Source organism: Macaca thibetana, chromosome 2 (assembly GCF_024542745.1).
Source record: "Macaca thibetana thibetana isolate TM-01 chromosome 2, ASM2454274v1, whole genome shotgun sequence".
NCBI lineage: Eukaryota > Metazoa > Chordata > Mammalia > Primates > Cercopithecidae > Macaca > Macaca thibetana.
In genome coordinates, this window is record NC_065579.1 from 51,244,876 (window position 1) to 51,256,222 (window position 11,347).

The following is an 11,347-nucleotide window of genomic DNA, read 5'->3' on the forward strand; positions in this document are numbered from 1 at the left end:
TTAACATATATGTTATTTTTATAACTTCTAATAGTAAGAGCCATATCTGTTTGGGTGAGGGAAAAGGGACAAGATGGAGGAAGGTGAACAAGATGGAGCAGTCCCTATTGTTTCCGGGTTCTTCATCACAGATTTTCCCACGTCCGGGAAAAGAACCAAATCAACTGAGCATGCGCAGAATGACGTCAAGCCGGGGACACCGAAATTCAAGAAGCCACTCCTACACACACGCCCCAAACTCCTCCCCTTCCAGCTCCCAGGCATAAAAGTCCGCCGCCGGCAGGAGCCCGTGTGACTTCTTCGGCCCCCGCATTTGTGGACCAGAGAACATCACCCGAGAGTGCTGGCGCAACTTCCCTGGCCCCCCACACCCGAGGACCAGAGAACTTCGCCTGAGAGTGTGTGCATATTTGCAAATAAAAGGGCTGCCACTTTCTTCGCTCATTTTGGCCTTTATTGATATTTAGTCTTTGCATCTATTAATATTAGTAATAGAGAACCAAAAACGAAACAAAACAGCTGGTGCCGAAACCCAACCTGGGAGGAGACCCTTCCTCAACATCCCCTAGGGGTCTGAGGAACCTCCTCCCCAGCGAACCGGCTCCCAACCCAACCAGCCACCAACACCGAACAAGTGTTCCAGCTTTCCACTGGTGCCGCTCTGAGAATTTCTTCTTCGGTGAGTACTCCCCTTTGTTAACCATCTCCGTCCGTTTCCGTGTCCTTGGCCTAGAGTCGTGCGCACGCCCAAGGACGTAGCCACCCTGTGGTGCAGTGAGGCCTTCAACCCGGAGACATCCGTCTTGAAGTCCCTCAATTCTCCGTTAGTGGCTCCAGGAGCCCCCGGTCTCTAGCAGCGGCAAAGGACGCTTTGCCACTGTGTGAGGTCGGTTTCCATTTCTGGTGGTTAAACAATGGGAACCTCACAATCCAAAATCCCTAGGAACACCCCCTTAGGGTGTCTCCTCCAAAACTTGGAAGCCTTACATTTAGCCCAAGATTTAAAATGAAAGCGGCTAATTTTCCTTTCCACTGTGGCATGGCCGCAGTATAAATTAGACAACTAATCTCAATGGCCACCACATGGCACACTTGACTATAACATTCTATTAGATCTCTCTAATTTCTGCCAAAGGCTTGGAAAGTGGTCAGAGATTATCTATGTCCAAGGCTTTTGGGACTTGCGCTCTCGCCCAGACCTGTGCTCCCAGTGTTCAATGGCCCAGGTCTTGTTAGTTAAAACCCAGCCCTCGGCCTCCACACCACAAGCAGAGGAAGATTCTACTTCCATCTCAGACGAGGCCGACGGCGGGGCACCTCCCTCCCAACCTACCAAACCCCCTCCCTATGCTCCTCCTACCGCCCCTCCCTCAGCCACTCCTCTTACCTCTCCCATTTCCGCCCACACTCGCTCCAAGACCGCGGTAGCAGCCCCCACTAGTCAGCCCTCTACCAGTCAGCCTGCCCCAACCCCCTCTACCGGTCAGCCTGCCTCAACCTACCCAACTGGTCAGTCTGTTTCAACCTCCCCTGTTAGTTTGTTGGCCCCCCTCCGAGAGGTCGCCGGAGCCGAAGGACTAGTTAGAGTCCATGTCCCTTTTTCCTTGACAGACCTTTCCAAGATTGAAAAACGGCTCGGCGATTTCTCTGCTAACCCCACCCTATATTCCAAGGAGTTTCGATACCTATGTCAGGCATATGATCTAACCTGGCATGACTTACAGGTCATTTTGTCCTCCTCCCTTAACCCAGAGGAAAGAGAGCGTATTCTTGCAGCCGCCAGGCAACATGCAGATCAATGGCATTTAACTGACGCCACTGTCCCATTAGGAGAGATGGCTGTCCCGTCCATAGAACCAGATTGGGATTACCAACCACAGCAGCCCGGCCGCCATAGGAGAGACATTATGGTTCAATGTCTCTTGGCCGGTATGCAGGCAGCCTCTAACAAAGTGGTCAATTTTGATAAACTAAAGGAAATCATCCAGCACCCAGATGAGAATCCGGCTTCCTTCCTAAATCGCCTTACAGAGGCACTAGCCCAATTTACTCGGCTAGACCCCACCTCCCCAGCCGGAGCAGCTGTCCTAGCCTCCTATTTTGTCTCCCAGTCAGCCTCAGATATTCGAAAAAAGCTAAAAAAGGTTGAAGATGGGCCTCAAACCCCCATACAGGACTTAGTAAAATTGGCCTTTAAAGTTTTTAACTCCAGAGAAGAAGCAGCTGAGGTCGCAGAGCTAGACAAGGAGAAAAGAAGGGCTGTGCTTCAGGCGCAAGCTCTAGTGGCTGCCCTCCAACCAGCGTTGCCCATTTTGCCGGCAGGGAAGACACAGGGCAAGTCTCCTAAGGGCGCTTGCTTCAGATGCGGAGACTCCAAGCATTGGGCTAATAAGTGCCCTCAGGCAAAGGGGAGTCTACCATCCAATCCTTGTTTCAAGTGTGGCACAACCGGACATTGGGCCAGTAAGTGCCCAAATCCTCGCTCGCCTACCACGCCATGTCCGGTATGCCATCAGGAAGGGCATTGGAAGTCTGATTGCCCCGCTGTCAGGACGGGCCCTGCGCCTCAACGTGGTGCCCCTCCTCAAAGGTTGGAAGGCTCCTTCCAGCTCCTACACCTTGACGACGATTGACGGTGCCCTCACTCGGAGACCCCAGTCACCCTCGCCGAGCCCAGGGTAACGCTACAGGTAGCGGGTAAGCCAATTTCTTTTCTCATCGATACAGGGGCTACCTACTCAGTTTTGCCATCCTATGGTGGACCTAGCCAACCCTCCACTATTTCAGTAGTGGGGGTAGACGGTAAGCCATCTAACCCTCGCCAGACCCCAATGTTAAACTGTTGCCTGGATTATGCATATTTTGCCCACTCTTTCCTCATCATGCCCTCCTGTCCCACCTCCCTCTTAGGACGAGACATCTTAACCAAGCTCAAGGCTTCCATTAACCTGCCCTCTCATCCCCTCCCCAGCTCCAACATTACCCTAATAATGCCTTTGTGTACCCATAATCAGGGCCCCAATCCACCTTCCCTGGTGTTCCCGGTGCCGGTTGACCCTCAGGTGTGGGATACATCTACCCCAGTTGTTGCTCAACATCACTTACCAATCCTTATCCACCTGAAGGACTCTACCCACTTCCCGTCTCGCCCTCAGTTCTCTCTCCCACTGCGTCACTGGCAAGGAATCAAACCCATCATCGACCATTTACTTCAACAGCAGATTTTAATCCCCACCCATTCTCCATGCAACACCCCCATCCTCCCTGTTAAGAAACCCTCAGGAGCTTACAGACTAGTTCAAGACTTACGTATCATTAATGAGGCAGTAATCCCAACACACCCAGTAGTCCCTAACCCCTATACCCTTCTCTCACGGATACCTCCTGAGACCTCCCACTTCACTGTCCTTGATCTAAAAGATGCATTCTTTTCTATTCCTTTACATCCCGATTGCTACTTTATCTTTGCTTTCACTTGGGAAGATCCCGAAACCCATGTCTCTACTCAACTCACTTGGACGGTTCTTCCCGAAGGTTTCCGAGATAGCCCCCACTTCTTTGGGCAGGCATTGGCCAAAGACCTAGCCCAGTGCCCATTCCACTCCAGCACCATTATCCAGTATGTTGATGATTTACTTCTATGTAGCCCCTCACATGACATTTCCTTACAGGATACTGCCACCCTACTTAACTTCTTAGGTAGGCTGGGCTATAGGATTACCAAACAAAAGGCCCAATTTTGCCTTCCCAAGGTTATATACCTAGGCATAGAACTTACCCCAGTGTCCAAATCGCTGATTACAGATAGATTAAGTCTCATTCAGAGTCTCACCCCCCCATCTAACGGAGACGAAATCCTATCTTTCTTAGGTCTTGTAGGATTCTTCCGACATTGGATCCCAAATTTTGGGGTCTTGGCCAAACCCCTCTACCAAGCTGCCAAGGAATCCCCAACAGGACCCCTATCAGACCCAAAATTAATAGCTACACACTTCACACGCCTTAAATCATGTCTCCTGTCTGCCCCCACTCTCTCCTTACCCAACCCCCTGTACCCATTCTACCTCTTCACTGATGAACGTCATAAGATAGCTACAGGTCTCCTGGCCCAGCCAATAGGCACAACCTTCAGACCGGTCGCTTATCTCTCCAAACAACTAGACACCACAGTACAGGGATGGCAGCCCTGCCTACGCGCTCTTGCCGCAGCGGCAGAACTAACAAAAGAAGCTTTAAAACTTACCTTAGGAGGCCCACTTACAGTCCATTCCACACATCGTCTTCAAGACTTAATCACCCACAAATGCATCAGTCATCTCACTCCTTCCCGCATACAGTTATTCCATGTCCTATTTTTAGAAAATCCTGACATTAAAATAGCCACCTGTTCTTCTCTCAATCCTGCTACTCTCCTGCCTACTCCAAATACCTCACACACCCCCAGAACATTCATGCCCAGAGATTATCCAGTTAGCTCTCCCAACCCATCTCCACTTACGGGATCAACCCCTCCCAGACCCACAACTGACATTCTTTGTGGACGGGAGTTCATTCGTTGACCCCCATGGAAACAGACACGCGGGATATGCAGTAGTCACCAACACACAGGTGATAGAAGCTAAGCCTCTCCCATTAGGCACCACCTCACAAAAGGCAGAACTCACTGCCTTAACCTGGGCACTCCATCTCTCTGAGGGAAAAACAGTTAATATATATACTGATTCCAAGTATGCATACATGATAGCACACACACACTCCCTTCTCTGGCAAGAACGTGGGTTTTTTTTACCACAAAAGGAACCCCTATCATAAATGGGAAACATATCCAACGGTTGCTAGAAGCTCTAACCTCCCCTAAAGAGGTAGCTATAGTTCATTGTAGAGGACATCAAAAACCTACCAACCCCATTGCCCAAGGCAACAACTTGGCCGATACCACTGCAAAATCCATAGCACTATCTACAGAAAAACCTCAATCCCTATGTTTCTTAACTCCTCAATACACCCCTTCTTATTCCTCAGAAGAAAAAAACAAGCTTTTACAGAACCCACATGCAACTATTACCCCCGACCAATGGATCTTTATCCATAACCGTGTCGTCCTCCCTGAAGCTCAAACACAACACATTTTAAGAGATATTCACAACTCTTTACACACTGGACACCAGGCCCTATACAACTTTCTAAACCCCATCATTGAGTGTTCATCCCTTCTTTCTCACCTCAAGAGAATTAGCCAACAGTGTTTAATCTGCCTAAAAGCAAATGCTCAAGGGGGAATACGAAACGCCCATCCAAGTCATCAGCTTAGAGGACATCAACCCGGAGAGGATTGGCAGATTGATTTCACCCACATGCCTAGGCACAAAAAGCTTCATTACCTACTCACCCTGGTAGATACGTTTTCAGGATGGATAGAAGCCTACCCCACCACAGGAGAAAGTGCATCCATTGTAGCCTCCATTCTCATAGAACAAATCATTCCTCGTTTTGGGCTTCCCCAGTCAATCCAATCTGATAACAGCCCGGCTTTTATTTCCAGAGTGATCCAGCTAGTGACAGATTCTCTCAACATTACTTGGAAGCTACATATTCCATACCATCCCCAGTCATCCGGAAAGGTTGAACGGGCAAATGGACTCATCAAGCAACAACTAACCAAACTTTCCATAGAGACACGTCAATCATGAGTAACCTTGCTTCCCCTTGCACTTACCCAGCTACGAGCTACACCTAGAGGCCCCACAGGCCTCAGTCCTTTTGAACTAGTATACGGGCGCCCTCTCGCACTACAAGAACTCCCTAGCCTCCCCACGCCATTAGCACCCTACCTTCCATACCTTTCTCTCTTAAGACAATTACTTAGAGAACACGCTGAGAGGTCACTTCCCCACCCTACACAAGGAAATTCGGAAGCCCCCTCAGCCCTTTCACCAGGCGACCAGGTTTTACTCAAGGACCTGCACGCAAAAGGCCTTACCCCTAAGTGGAAAGGTCCATACACAGTAATCCTTACCACTTCCACAGCAGCCAAACTCTTAGGCCACAGTTCTTGGGTCCACCTTACTCAACTAAAAAGAGCCCCGCCCCCTCAGACTCAGTGGCAGTCCACTGAACTGTCACCCACCCGTCTGAGAATAACCAGACTTAATACAAGCTAAATGAGCTATGCTCTTCTGAAAATCTCCCGCTTTCTCACTATTCTCCATCTCAACTTAACTGAATTTCCCCTCATAGACCCTCTAGAAACCTTCCTTCCCGACCCTTCCCCCGACCAGTAGGTTTCCCAACTTTTTACTCTCATAGAAGACCTAGCTTGGTAAGGTGCCCTTTATGATTTCAGCAATGTTGAACCTGCCCTCTACACCTTTGTTACCACTATTATGGTTCACTCTAATTATTCCTGCTAGCCTTACTAATCCTAAATTTGTATGGAGATTTTCTATAACTGAAACCTGGTCTACTGGCAACCAGGCTCACTTACAAATGCAAGGCACTGCAGATTGCTCCCCCCAGGGCTGTCAAGCTGCCCTCCTCCTTAACTTTCACCTGAGTTCTGTCGGCAACTACGACCACCCAGTCATATGTTTCTTGTACGACCAAACAGAGTACAACTGTAAGAACTACTGGCAAGAAACCAACCTGGGGTGTCCATACAACTATTGCAACATGCATGAGATAGGTTTAATGTGTGCAAATGGCATTTGCACCCCCAATGATCGACCTTTTGTAAGAAATAGAACATCAGGAGGATATATTCTTACTATTAAGGATCCCTGGGACCCCCGGTGGGCTCAGGGAGTTAAAGGTGGACTATATGCAACATCTTGGTCCTCATATCCCACCGCAACCCTCCAAATAAAGAGAGTATACGTGCAACAAGTACCCGCCCCTAAGAGTAAACAAGTAGATCCTCCTAAGAGTGTACAGGCCCTACAAAATTTAACCTCAGTTGAAAAATCTCATGAACAGAAAATACAGAAGCTGTTAAGCCCCCCAAACTCCCCTAACAATGAGGACCCATTCTCATGGCTAACACTTATTCGCCAGGGACTTAACTTAACCCAGGCTGTTGGAGTAAGGAACCTCTCCCACTGCTTCCTTTGTGCTGCACTCGGAAAAGCTCCCTTAGTGGCAGTCCCACTACCAACCGCCTTCAATATCACCACTGACTCTACCAGCTCTTCTCAAGCAACATCCTTGCCTCAAGTCCCATTATACCATAATCCACAGAGTCAAACCCTTCCTTTTTGCTATTCTACTCCAAACTCTTCGTTGTGTGATCGCACACAAGCTCCCAGCAGGACCCAGACGGCCCCCGTTGGTGGCTACTTTTGGTGTAACCAAACTCTATCTAAAACTCTTAACCATGCCTCCATCACCCAGTCCCTTTGTGTTCCAGTATCTTTAGTGCCTAGCTTAACCCTATATAGCGAAGGAGAATTATCTGAACTAGCTTCCCAGCTCAGCTCCAGCAATAACATCCAAAAGCAGGCTGTTTTTCTTCCCTTAATTATCGGGGTTTCCCTAGCATCGTCCCTAGTAGCCTCAGGACTTGGAACAGGGGCCCTCACCCACTCGATTCAATCCACACAGACCCTCTCCACTCAGGTTCAGGCAGCCATAGAGGCTTCAGCTGAAAGCTTAGCCTCTTTACAACGTCAAATCACCTCAGTGGCCCAGGTAGCAGCACAAAATAGACGGGCATTAGATCTTACTGCTGAAAAAGGAGGAACGTGCCTTTTCCTAGGAGAGGAGTGTTGCTACTATGTAAATGAATCAGGCCTGGTTGACACCAATGTCAAAACATTAAACAAAATCAAAAAGGAGCTTCAACAATTTAACGCCCCCTTAACCCCCGGACCACCGGTATGGCAGCTGCCCGTAGTACAGCAGATGCTTCCATTCCTAATTCCCATACTAATCCTCTGTCTTATGTTATGTCTTGCTCCCATTCTAATAAAATTTCTCCGAGCCAGGGTCCAAGAGATCACCCGAGTCACCTTCAACCAAATGCTCCTGTATCCCTACACCCAACTGCCAACCTCAGACCCTAACTACGCCCCTTAACAGCAGGAAGCAGCCAGACAGACCACGGCGCCCTAAATTCTTATAATCAATAAGAGGTTGGACTGTTTGGGTGAGGGAAAAGGGACAAGATGGAGGAAGGTGAACAAGATGGAGCAGTCCCTATTGTTTCCGGGTTCTTCATCACAGATTTTCCCGCGCCCGGGAAAAGAACCAAATCAACTGAGCATGCGCAGAATGACGTCAAGCCGGGGACACTGAAATTCAAGAAGCCACTCCTACACACACGCCCCAAACTCCTCCCCTTCCAGCTCCCAGGCATAAAAGTCTGCCGCCGGCAGGAGCCGGTGTGACTTCTTCGGCCCCCGCATTTGTGGACCGGAGAACATCACCCTAGAGCGCCAGGGCGACTTCCCTGGCCCCCCACACGCGAGGACCAGAGAACTTCGCCTGAGAGTGTGTGCATATTTGCAAATAAAAGGGCTGCCACTTTCTTCGCTTGTTTTGGCCTTTATTGATATTTAGTCTTTGCGTCTATTAATATTAGTAATAGAGAACCAAAAACGAAACAAAACAATATCCAGATGTTGTTAGAAGCAATATAAAGGATGCAATCCGCACCCTGTGCTTATCTAGCATTTTTACTTAAGAATATCAAAAACTTGCATCAAAGAGTATATTTTTCTGATGAGAGCCCAGAACCCACTCTTTAGATGAGAGAACCCAGTATTGTTCCTCCTTATTTTCCCTCTCCATATTCAATGCCTTCCAGAAAAGTTATGACTCCAAATTAAATTTGAAACTATTCTCTTAATCCTTTTCCCAAAAAGTCCTTGTTATTTTCTTATTCAAGATATAAACCCAAGATGTTCTACTTCAAGAAAACAGATCTGTAATTTTTTTTTTTTTTTTTTTTTACCTGAGCCCAGCACCATGATCTAGTGACTATATTGGGAAGGATTCTGGAATATTGCTCTAAGCAAATTCAGGAGTAAGCATAGGATACACTGCCTACATGCATTTGGGGCTCATTCCATAGGTTGCCTGGAGCAACCAGGTTAGAATTATGTAAATAACTAACACCTGGCGTTTTCTGCCACTCTTGTTACATCCAGGTAAAACTGCTGTGACTCTACCTCATCAACCCTAAAATCCATAAAGATCTGGGTCTTTTCCCCTAGATCTCTGCAAATCCTGAGGGGACCTCCAGGTTTCACAGATGGAGTTCCCCTTGATGCTCCCAGGATCAACTTCTGGGAGAGAATAAAGGAAACAGTACTGGGAAGAGCATGAAGTTGGGCTGCGAGGAGATGATCTCAACACAGGTCTCAGACAATCCCACAGGGAGTTCTGGGGCGGAATGACCGTGCACAGTAACACCAGGTTGGGGTGTAACCACTATACCTTTATAATAGAGTTGATCTTTCTACCCCTACATTGACCAGTCTGTGGATGTGGTCTGCCCTCAGGAACGGGTGCTACCTAGATAGCTCTCTCCAGCAGAGGACAACTGTCCTGATGAGGAAACTGGGCTCTCAGCTGTGGGTCACAAATCCTCCCAGCCCCTGAGGGATGAGTGTCTCAGCACTGAAAAAAGGATCTGGGCAGAGCCCTGTGATTCTGACCCCACAGCCTGGAGAAGTGCTTAGCTCCTCCCCCATTTCCTCTTTTTCCCCTTCTCATTCTTTCTCCTGCTCCCCCATGGGCTCCTCCTTTAGCACAAACTGCCTCCATTCTATACCACATTGCCCTGGGGCAAAACACAGCTCTTTCTTCACTGTGCCTAAGAAACCCACTCATATCAAGCACTTTTGTGTTTCATTCAATCTCCTCAAAAAGGGAGGAAGGTATGCGGTATCCTGGAGCGTGGAGCCCTCTCTCCTCTCCCTAGCATCATACTGTTCCCCTCCTCCTCTCTATTCCTCCTCTCCATTCTGGATGTTGGAAGAATCTCCAAATTTCTTCTTAAGCAAGGTGAGAAAATGAGTTGACTTTCCGTAGATTTTTTTTCCAAAACCTGAAAACCTACATAGCCCACAAGAAAAAGAACACAAGACTTGCCTATAAAAGAATCCACCTTTCATAGAGAACACTTGAAATTTAAAGTGCTGGAGTAATTTTCCTGTTTCCTATAGATTACAAAAAGAAAGAGACAGAGGGTTTCAAATAATCATAATCTAACTATTTCTGAGGCCCCAAACAATTCTTTTTTCCTATTGTGAAAAATTATCAAGTCATGAGAACCTAAGCACACAACCCGTATTGTTTCATGACCAAACTTGAAGTTATCCTGACCCAAATACATACTCAGATTATTCATTTTTAACTTTCTGTGTACAAACCTGAACAAAAGGAAGATCCATCTATCTGTTTTCTGTATTGATGCAACTGGCTCTCTTAAAACTCTCTCCTCCGTAGCCTTCATGAATACTACACTATTCTGGATTTCTGCCAACATTTGGCCCACTCACATCTCCCCCTTGTTTTGCATCTCTTCTGTCTCCTGCTTACCTGATGTAGGTGAGCACCAACACTAAGGAGGAAGAAAAGGTATGTAGCTTAAACCCTTTCTGACTAAACAGCCTGGTGAAGACACTCCTGCCAGCAATGGTTGACTCAAGTGCCACCTAGACTGTTGGCACTCGACACTGAGTTCTTCCCTCGTCCCCTGCCCTCACTGACACTGCTGGACTGAGAGGCTTGAGGGTGGGTTTACGGTGACAGCCCAAAAAATTCTTTTTGGGGAAAAGAATTTTCCCCAAAACCTGCTGACTTGTTTGCAGCACCAATTCCATGTTCAGCTGCTGGGCAACCAAGCAATAACAAACGAGCTCTCCAGAAAACATTTGATACCAAGAAGGAAAGGCCAAGTTAAAAAATGATAATGACGAGAGTGCATTCTGGACGCAACAGGAAAGCCATGCCAGTTGCTGTTGGTGTCAGCCCACTGCCTGCCTGTGCACTGGGCTCCTGGCCTTCCTTCCTGTGGCCTCTTTCCCCACATCTCTTCACTAACCGAAAAGGTAACTCTTGGCTAATCTCTTACTTACCATATAACTTAATTTCATAAATCTTCCCCCCGTCTCTTATCAAGTCAGATTTCAGTTATGTCAGAAGGCACAAATAAACCTTCATATGTTATAAATTTTAGGAAAAGAAAAGTCACTGGGTAAGGTCTTCTCCAACCCCCTTATTTTACAGATGAAGACACCAAGTCCCCAAAAGGTGAACCCAGGCATAGAGGCAGGTTTTCTGCCTTAGCACAGGACAATGCTTTAAGATCAACAGACCTTTAAAAATAGAATCCCAACTCTTAAAT